This window comes from Moschus berezovskii, chromosome 14 (assembly GCF_049115385.1).
Source record: "Moschus berezovskii isolate FMDL1 chromosome 14, NW_MosBer_1.0, whole genome shotgun sequence".
In the NCBI taxonomy this organism is placed as follows: domain Eukaryota; kingdom Metazoa; phylum Chordata; class Mammalia; order Artiodactyla; family Moschidae; genus Moschus; species Moschus berezovskii.
In genome coordinates, this window is record NC_142473.1 from 60786125 (window position 1) to 60796904 (window position 10780).

General features: G+C 39.8%; 1 pseudogene; it reads right to left on the bottom strand.

Annotated features, from left to right (window-relative positions):
- Window positions 1-241: 241 nt before the first annotated feature.
- LOC129553665 (bcl-2-like protein 1 pseudogene) lies at window positions 242-921 on the bottom strand (annotated as a pseudogene).
- Between the last annotated feature and the right edge of the window lie 9859 nt (window positions 922-10780).

The window sequence follows — 10780 nt, forward strand, 5'->3', positions numbered from 1 at the left end:
TGTTTGGATTGCCAGAGTAATTTAGTGAGTAGCCGGGAGGTAAGTCTTACCATGGGACCCTCTTTCCAGGGACTCATTTTTCAAAGAAACAGAGGAATTAAGACAAGTATACATTTTGTAATCTATACAAGTCACAAAACATAGAGTCTTATTAAATTGTAAGTTTTCTATAGCTATAACAAAAGGAAGAGGAACACAAGCTTGTATAAAATATGAATGATTATAATGAACGGAATAGTTACTATGAGTTGAAGAGCGAGCCCAACAGAGCTATACCAGTCAAAGTCATGCCCATCAGGGGCCAGCGGTTGAAGCCCTCCTGGCCTTTTTGGCTCTCGGTTGATGTATTGTTTTCGTAGAGTTTCACAAAAGTGTCCCAGCCACCGTTCTCTTGGATCCAAGGCTTTACGTGGTCGTTTAGGTAAGTGGCCATCCAAGTTGTGATTTGACTCACCAATATTTGCATCTCCTTGTCTATGCTTTCTATGCATAGTGTCCTACTGAAGGAAAAAAGGCTATAATGTCCTGGAAGACTTCATACATTACCTGTTCAAAGTGCTGATATGCTGTCCCTGGGGTGATGTGGAGCTGGGATGTCAGGTCGCTGAATATCTGTTAGTACCTCAGTTCAAACTCATTATCTGTCTCCCTCAGGGTTTGCTTTACTGTTGTCACGGGGATCACTTTCTGAGCGTCCAAACTTCTGCTGTGCCCAGTGGCTCCATTCACCGCAGGGCTATCTGCCAGCTGCCAAGATGGGTTGTCATTGATGGCATTGGGGGTTTCCATATCTGATTTTGTCCCTTCTGAGGCCTCAGTTCTGTTCTCTTCCACATCATTAAATTGACTCCAGCTGTATCCTTTCTGGGAAAACTTGTAAGAGAGAAAGTCAACCACCAGCTCTTAGTTGCTCTGAGACATTTTTATAATAAGGATGGGTTCCACCAGTCTATTTAAAATACCTGTAGTAAAAAGGGGGTTATGTATATAGGTCCAATAAGTATGATTAATTAATTCAGCTTGAGTAGGGGAAGCAAAAGCAAGCAAAGAAAGCATAGCAACAAAAATATTTTCCGGATTCCGAGGCATTCCCTGTTGAGAAACCAGATTTTCAGCTTGATTAGATACTTTGGCCATCTCATGTGAGGAGTTGACTCACTGGAAAAGACTCTGATGCTGGGAGGGATTGGGGACAGGAGGAGAAGGGGACGACAGAGAATGAGATGGCTGGATGGCATCACCGACTCTGTGGACATGAGTTTGAGTGAACTCCGGGAGTTGGTGATGGACAGGGAGGCCTGGTGTGCTGTGATTCATGGGGTTGCAAAGAGTCAGACACGACTGAGCTACTGAACTGAACTGAACTGAGTAGGGGTTTTGTTTATCCCTAGGTAAGGAGATCATAAGGTCGATGACGTTGAGGGCGGTGTTTCTTGGAGAATTTTAGAGTCGCCATGACTTGTATTGGAATTTTTTGTTCTGGGAATTTGGCCGTTTTTTCTCCATTTTGAACACCCGATGCTCCCCTGGGGCATATCTTTTGAAGAGAAAGCTTTGATTTCGTTGGATCTATCTAACATACCTCTTTCCCTGTAAGGTTAATTTCCTAGATTTCCACTGTTTAGTTAGCCTGTCTTGATACCAAACGGCAGAGGAAGAGAAGTGTCTTTCAATGCTTAGAAATGTTTTTCTGCTTATGTCAAGATAACTCCTTGTGGTAAGTTTTTAAAAATTTAAAACAAATAAAGCTGTTATTTGTTATAGGATTAAACAATATCTTGTGTTTGGAATCTAGTAAAGTCTGCTCTGGATAGAGAAGAGAGAATTGTTCCTGTGTATTCCTCCTTTTTACATTTTTCACTTGTAGTTTCAGTGTCTGAAATGGGGGAAGTGTGGTCTCTAATAATAGATTGTAATTCAAGAAAAAGTTGTTGAATAATAGATTGATTAGAATTTATGGTAGAAGTTTTAATATTTTTTAATCCAAAAACAATATGAGGAGTCAGAAATTATATTAATAGGGTAAGGATGTAGGTGAATAGCCTGAATAAGAGCATATAATTCATTTTGTTGAACAGAATGAAATTTAGTATAAAAGACTTTATATTCTTTGAGAGACCAAAGTGAGGCTTTGGTGTTTTTAGTCCCATCTATATAGAAAACATCAGCTTGAGGTATATGTTGTGATGTAACAGATAATAAATTCAGTATTTTTGAAGAAATTTTAAAGTTTATTAGAGTGATAATGAAATGAAATTTCTCTAAAATAGTCTGAGAAGGCTATTTGGAAATCGGTAGAAGTTTGTAATGCATTTTCAAACCGAGCTTTATTAATAAGAAATATAATTTGGTGAGGATTGGAGCCAGTTAATGTTTTAGTTTTTTTTTTATTGATAATTATTAGAGCGATCAAATCAAGATAGGGCGTAAGTGACTTTGTCTCTTTAAAATGGGTATGCTGCTGCTGCTGCTAAGTCGCTTCAGTCGTGTCCGATTCTGTGCGACCCCATGGACGGAAACCCACCAGGCTCCGCCGTCCCTGGGATTCTCCAGGCAAGAACACTGGAGTGGGTTGCCATTTCCTTCTCCAATGCATGAAAGTGAAAAGTGAAAGTGAAGTCGCTCAGTCGTGTCCGACTCTTAGCGACCCCATAGATTGCAGCCTACCAGGCTCCTCCATCCATGGGATTTTCCAGGCAAGAGTACTGGAGTGGGGTGCCATTGCCTTCTCCGTTAAAATGGGTATATATCCATTTTATTGGGTGTTCTTGTTGGGCAAGAAGTCTTGTGGGAGAACAGAAAGAGGGGAGTGTAAACAACTCTAAAGGCAATTCAAGTCTAATATGAGTAAGAAATTGTTTTTGTATATTTCATTTTGTATTGAACAGAGTTTTTTTATGTGTCTCTTGTGAAAATGAACGAGGGCTATTTAAATCAGGATCTCCTTTTAAAGTATTAAATAGATTAGTCAGTTGATAATTTGTGATACCTAATGGACATGAGTTTGAGTGAATTATGGGAGTTGGTGATGGATAGGGAGGCCTGGAGTGCTGTGATTAATAGGGTTGCAAAAAGTCGGACACGACTGAGCGACTGAACTGAACTGAACTGAAAGAGGGTCTAATCCAGTTTATATTGTCAAAAAGTTTTTGAAAATCATTCAAAGTTGATAATTTATCAACATGAATCTGTGTTAGCTGGGGAGTAATATGTTGTCTATTAACAATAGATCTTAAGTAATGGTAAGGTCTAGAGGTTTGACTCTTTTCAGGGGCAATGATTAATCTAGAGTCTTTTAAGCATTGTTGAGCTATGTCAAACATTTATTGAGTTTTTAAAACAGATGGAGCCGAAGACAATATATGATCTATATAATGAATAACAAGAAAGTCAGGAAATTGTTTTCTCACAGGTTCAAAGACTTTGGCTATATAATGTTGACATATGGTAGGAGAATTTATCACTTTTTGAGGCAATACAGTCTATTGATATTGATTATGATGCCCAATATGATTAGGAAAAGGAAGAGAGAAGGCAAATCTTTCTTGGTCTAGAGGGTGTAAAGGTATAGTAAAAAAAAAATCTTGTAAATCTATAATAATAATATGTCAGTTTTGAGGAATAATGGTAGGTGATGGAATTTTTGGTTACAAGGTACCCATAGGTTTTATAGATGTATTAACTTTTTAAACATTTCTTAAAAGATGCCATTTGTCAGATTTTTTTTAACAAAAATGGGAGAATTTCAAGTAGAATAAGATTCTTTAATAAGTTTTAATTTCAAATGTGTATCGGTAAGTTTTTTAGTAGCTTCTAGTTTTTCTTTTGTAAGGGGACATTGTTCTAATAGGCTTGTCACCTTTTCAAGTTATTTTAATAACTGCATTGTTTGCTAACTGAGCAGTGGCCCCTAGGAAAAATGTGGAATACACATTTGAGTTTGTAATTGCATAAGTAAATCTCCTTTTATTAAGTTAAGAGGTGCATCTATCATGTAGGGTCATAATGTTGTAGGCTGGCCTTTTGGTCCCTCATATGGATATATTTGGACATTTTGATTCACCTTTTGTATTTTGGTTTGAGAAACTCCTGCAATTTGGCAAGAAATTTTCTGTATAGGCCAAGATTTGGGCCATAAATGTTTGGAAATAATAGTAATATCAGATCTAGTATCAAGGAGACCAGAAATTTTTGCCATTAATTTTGATATTTCTATTTGGTTGGGTATATACAGATATTATTGATGTCCATAAGGACTGTTTTTGATCTGAATTGTCAATTATCTTTCCTTTTCTCCTTTGCTTTTTGCTTCTTTTCTTTTCACAGCTATATGTAAGGCCTCCTCAGACAGCCATTTTGCTTTTTTGCATTTCTTTTCCATGGGGATGGTCTTGATCCCTGTCTCCTGTACAATGTCATGAACCTCCTTCCATAGTTCATCAGGCACTCTATCTATCAGATTTAGTCCCTTAAATCTATTTCTCACTTCCACTCTATAATCATAAGGGGTTTGATTTAGGTAATATCTGAATGGTCTAGTGGTTTTCCCTACTTTCTTCAATTTAAGTCTGAATTTGGCAATAAGGAGCTCATGATCTGAGCCACAGTCAGCTCCTGGTCTTGTTTTTGCTAACTGTATAGAGCTTCTCCATCTTTGGCTACAAAGAATATAATCAATCTGATTTCGGTGTTGACCATCTGGTGATGTCCATGTGTAGAGTCTTCCCTTGTGTTGTTAGAGGGTGTTTGCTATGACCAGTGCATTCTCTTGGCAAAACTTTATTAGCCTTTGCCCTGCTTCATTCCGTGCTCCAAGGCCAAATTTGCCTGTTACTTCCAGGTGTTTCTTGACTTCCTACTTTTGCATTCCAGTCCCCTATAATGAAAACTCTTGCCATCTCCTGTTTGACCACTTCCAATTTGACTTGATTCATGGACCTGACATTCCAGGTTCCTACGCAATATGGCTCTTTACAACATCGGACCTTGCTTCGATCACCAGTCCCATCCACAACTGGGTATTGTTTTTGCTGTGGCTCCATCCCTTCATTCTTTCTGGAATTAATTCTCCACTGATCTCCAGTAGCAAATTGGGCACCTACTGACCCAGGGAGTTCCTCTTTTGGTATCCTATCATTTTGCCTTTTCATACTGTTCATGAGGTTCTCAGGGCAAGAATACTGAAGTGGTTTGCCAGTCCCTTCTCCAGTGGACCACATTCTGTCAGACCTCTCCACCATGACCCGCCCATCTTGGGTGGCCCACACGGCATGGCTTAGTTTCATTGAGTTAGACAAGGCTGTGGTCCATGTGATCAGATTGGCTACTTTTCTATGATTATGGTTTCAGTTTGTGACAATGTACAGGAGACAGGGATCAAGACCATCCCCATGGAAAAGAAATGCAAAAAAGCAAAATGGCTGTCTGAGGAGGCCTTACAAATAGTTGTGAAAAGAAGAGAAGCAAAAAGCAAAGGAGAAAAGGAAAGATATAAGTATCTGAATGCAGAGTTCCAAAGAATAGCAAGGAGAGATAATAAAGCCTTCCTCAACGATCAGTGCAAAGAAACAGAGGAAAACAACAGAATAGGAAAGACAAGAGATCTCTTCAAGAAAATTAGAGATACCAAGAGAACAGTTCATGCAAAGATGGGCTCAATAAAGGACAGAAATGGTAGGGACGTAACAGAAGCAGAAGATATTAAGAAGAGGTGGCAAGAATACACAGAAGAACTGTGCAAGAATACACAGAAGAACTGTGCAAAAAAGATCTTCACGACCCAGATAATCATGATGGTGTGATCACTCACCTAGAGCCAGACATCTTGGAATGTGAAGTCAAGTGGGCCTTAGAAAGCAGAACTATGAACAAAGCAAGTGGAGGTGATGGAATTCCAGTTGAGCTATTTCAAATCCTAAAAGAGGATGCTGTGAAAGTGCTGTGCTCAATATGCCAGCAAATTTTGAAAACTCAGCAGTTGTCACAGGACTGGAAAAGGTCAGTTTTCATTTCAATCCCAAAGAAGGCAATGCCAAAGAATGCTCAGACTACCAACAATTGCACTCATCTCACATGCTAGTAAAGTCATGCTCAAAATTCTCCAAGCCAGGCTTCAGCAATACGTGAACCGTGAACTTCCAGATGTTCAAACTGGTTTTAGAAAAGGCAGAGGAACCAGAGACCAAATCGCCAACATCTGCTGGATCATGGGAAAAGCAAGAGAGTTGCAGAAAAACATCTATTTCTGCTTCATCGACTATGCCAAAACCTTTGACTGTGTGGATCACAATAAACTGTGGAGCATTCTGAAAGAGATGGGAATACCAGACCACCTGACCTGCCTCTTGAGAAACCTGTATGCAGGTCAGGAAGCAACAGTGAGAACTGGACATGGAACAACAGACTGGTTCCAAATAGGAAAAGGAGTACATCAAGGCTGTATATTGTCACCCTGCTTATTTAACTTATATGCAGAGCACATCATGAGAAATGCTGGGCTGGAGGAAGCACAAGCTGGAATCAAGATTGCCAGGAGAAATATCAATAACCTCAGATATGCAGATGACACCACCATTATGGCAGAAAGTGAAGAGGAACTCAAAAGCCTCTTGATGAAAGTGAAAGAGGAGAGTGAAAAAGTTGGTTTAAAGCTCACATTCAGAAAACAAAGATCATGGCATCTGGTCCCATCACTTCATGGGAAATAGATGGGGAAACAGTGTCAGACTTTATTTTTTGGGGCTCCAAAATCACTGCAGGTGGTGATTGTAGACATGAAATTAAAAGACGCTTACTCCTTGGAAGGAAAGTTATGACCTACCTAAACAGCATATTAAAAATCAGAGACATTACTTTGTTAACAAAAGCCCATCTAGTCAAGGCTATGTTTTTTCCAGTGGTCATGTATGGATGAGAGAGTTGGACTGTGAAGAAAGCTGAGCGCTAAAGAATTAATGCTTTTGAACTGTGGTGTTGGAGAAGACTCTTGAGAGTCCCTTGGACTGCAAGGAGATCCAGCCAGTCCATCCTAAAGGAGTTCAGTCCTGGGTGTTCATTGGAAGGACTGATGCTTAAGCTGAAACTCCAATACTTTGGCCACCTCATGTGAAGAGTTGACTCATTGGAAAAGACCCTGATGCTTGGAGGGATTGGGGGCAGGAGGAGATGGGGATGACAGAGGATGAGATGGCTGGATAGCATCACCCACCCAATGGACATGAGTTTGGGTGAACTCTGGGAGTTGGTGATGGACAGGGAGTCCTGGAGTGCTGCAATTCATGGAGTCTCAAAGAGATGGACATGACTGAGCAACTGAACTGAAGTGAACTGAATATCTGAGATAACATCATAATTGGAATTTCTCTCTTATAATTTGAATCAATTACTCTAGGGTGAACAGTATTGGCCAAATAAATGACCGAAGGTTTGTGGTGGTAGTTGTCCAAAATCCTGGTAGGTATTTTAGAAAGGACTACTTGAGGCAAAAAGGGAAAATCATTTAGGCCTGGTATATCAGCGGTAGCATTTTCTGATGTTAAGAGTTTGAGGGAAAAGATGGAGTTTGCCACTGGTTTTGGTTGATGGGGACCCAGGGCGTCCCCACCTTGGAATTTCCCGAAATAGGTTTTCCTGCTGCTGCTGCTGAGTCACTTCAGTCTTGTCCGACTCTGTGTGACCCCATAGACGGAAGCCCACCAGGCTCCCCCGTCCCTGGGATTCTCTAATATCATATTTAGATTGACATTCTCTGACCCAATGTATCCCTTTCTGGCAATGAGGGTAAATTTATGGAGGTTTTTTAATAGTTTTAATTTTTTCTGTGTGCTTTTTAGGAGAATCCTTTTTAAAATGAGTTTTATCCCCACATGTAAAACATCTTACATATCCCTTTTTAAAGGGAGGAACCATTGTTTCAGTTAACACTTGTATTTTTTGAGTTTCTGATCCTAAATTGTGATAAGCTTTTAAATAATCATTAATAGTCTTGAGCTCATGAATTGGAGTAGTGTGTAGCTCTTTAACATTTTTGGTTTGCATTTTTATAAGCAAGCAGTTTTTCTAGCTGCATTTTGGCCTCTTCTCTGATAACATTATGGGAAATAGCAACTTTGAATCTAGCTAAAAAATCAGCATAGGCTTCATTAGGTCCTTGAAATATTTTTGTGTAGCTATCTTCAGGTTTCATTGACTTCTAATTTTCTAGGGGGAAACACAAGGTTGGGGTTTACCCATATCCATATGTTGGGCTCAAAATCTGGGCCATCTTTATTAGGGTCGGGTGGCTCAACTATTTGGAGTTTATATCTGGCAAGGTTTTGTTCGGCTAAGGGCAGGTGTGACGTGGTAAAGGCTAGAAAGGACTTGTTTTCTATGTCCCAGTCTAGTAATCTAGAAAGCCTTCATTGTGAAGGAGAATGAGTGGATAGTGTTTTCTCATAAATATGAATATGTGTTAAAGGCTTATCATTGTCATTAAGGAAAGGATTGTTAGCTTTCGTGTCAAAAATAGCCTCAGAAGTGTCATTGTTAGAGTCATTTTGTCTTTGAGTTGAGAGGACTTTCAGTTTGGCGTCTAAGAGGAGGAGGAGCACTTGGGGCAGCCGGAGCAGGGCTGGTGAGATAATATTGAAATATTTTACGTTGTTTTAATTGGGCCTATCGTAAAGTTTTATCATCTAATTTATATTCATGTAACAAGTGTTCTGCCTGTTGTTGAATATCAGGGGAGGGGCAGCTAGAATTTTCTTGAAATGGCAAAGTCATGGCTTTAGTGAAGGCCCATAAGGGCCAGAAATCTACTGGAATATTTTTCCCCATCTTGTGGTTCATTTAACATTCTTTCTAACTTGGCTCCAAATCTTTAAATCAAAATTGCTTTCATCAGGGAACCAGGGATTATGTTCAATTACCGTTTGGAGACAGCCTCTAATCACTGACGCAAAACCGAAAGTCCTTGAACCTTAAATAAATGATGAAGCAAAGTAGAAAAGTGGTGGGGCTTTCCAGCTGTTTGTCCTATAACCCCACACTTAGCAACCTCAGTCACTCCGTCCTCTTGCCAAGGGCATACTCCAGGTCCCTGTTCGGGTGCCACTTGTTATGACCTTCATAGACCAGAACCTGGTGAGAGGAGTCGATGAAAAGAAGGTGAAGAAAAGAAGGACGCGGGGGACCCAAGTCTCTAGTGGGACAAGGGTGCTTTATTCATGGCAGTGTGTTCTTATATATTGTAATGCAAGGAAGCTTTAAGCAAAAAATAAAGTTAAGTTAAAAACACAGAACCAGATGCACAACAACCGTGACGAAGGGACTATCAATAGTCACAGGGCCATAACGACAGTAACCAGGGGATTAGCAATCATCACAGGACCAGAAGACAATCCATGTACTGGAAATAGGAACGTGACTAAGTAGTTCTACAGAAAAGTAAAAGGTCACTGAAAGGAATCCACATATGCGTTCTGCCTCACGACCTCAGTCCTGAGAACTGCGTGCAGCTCTGCTCGTTCCTGTTTTCCAGGAACTGATAAGGCACTGAGGGCCCTTGAGAAACAAAAAATAACATACAGGATTCCTTAAAATTAAACGTTCCCTGACACAAGTGAATATGGCAGATGAGGCACAACCTTGTGCCCAATTTGTTTAACTTTTGAAGCATTAGTTGTGTGATATGTGGTCAGGCATTGTCATGGAGAATTGGGCCCTTTCTGTTGACCAGTACCAGCTGCAGGCATTGCAGTTTTCAGTGCATCTTATTGATTTGCTGAGCATACTTCTCAGATGTAATGGTTTCATCAGGATTCAGAAAGCTGTAGTGGATCAGACCAGCAGCAGACCATCAAATAGTGACCATGACCTTTTTTGGTGCAAGTTTGGCTCTGGGAAGTGCTTTGGAGCTTCTTCTCAGTCCAACCACTGAACTGGTTGTTGACAGCTGTCATATAAAAGTCACTTTTTGTGACATGTCACAATCCAATTGAGAAACGATTTTTTGTGTAGAATAAGAGAAGATGACATTTCGAAATGACGATTTTTTTGATTTGCAGTCGGCTCATGAGGCACCCAGCTTTTTCACCTTTCTGATTTGCTTCAAATGCCAAACAACTATAGAATGGTTGACACTGAGTTCTTGGGCAACTTCTCGTGTAGTTGTAAAAGGATCAGTGACTGCCCTCAATTGGTCAACTTCTGATGGCCGGCCACTTCATTCCTCATCTTCAAGGTTCTCATCTCCTTTGCAAAACTTCTTGAACCACCACTGTACTGTATGTTCATGAGCAGTTCCTGGGTCAAAGGCCTTGTTGGTGTTGCAAGTTGTCTCTGCTGGTTTACATCCCACTTTGAACTTGATTAAGAAAATCGTTTGAATTTGCTTTTTGTCTATCATTTTCCTAATCTAAAATAAACATAAAATACACAGCAATAAGTCATTAGCCAAAAAAAACAAGAAATGAACATTAAAATGACGTATAACATAACCACATTTAAGAATGTATTCCAATAGCAAATGGCAAAGTTGAACAATGCAAAACCGCAATTACGTTTGCACCAACCTAATAGTAGCAACAAATTTTATTTAGTGTATTATAGAGTTCCAAAGAATAGCAAGGAGAGATAAGAAAGCCTTCCTCAGAGACCAATGCAAAGAAATAGAGGAAAACAACAGAATAGGAAAGACAAGAGATCTCTTCAAGAAATTTAGAGATACCAAGGGAACAGTTCATGCAAAGATGGGCTCGATAAAGGACAGAAATGGTATGGACCTAACAGAAGCAGAAGA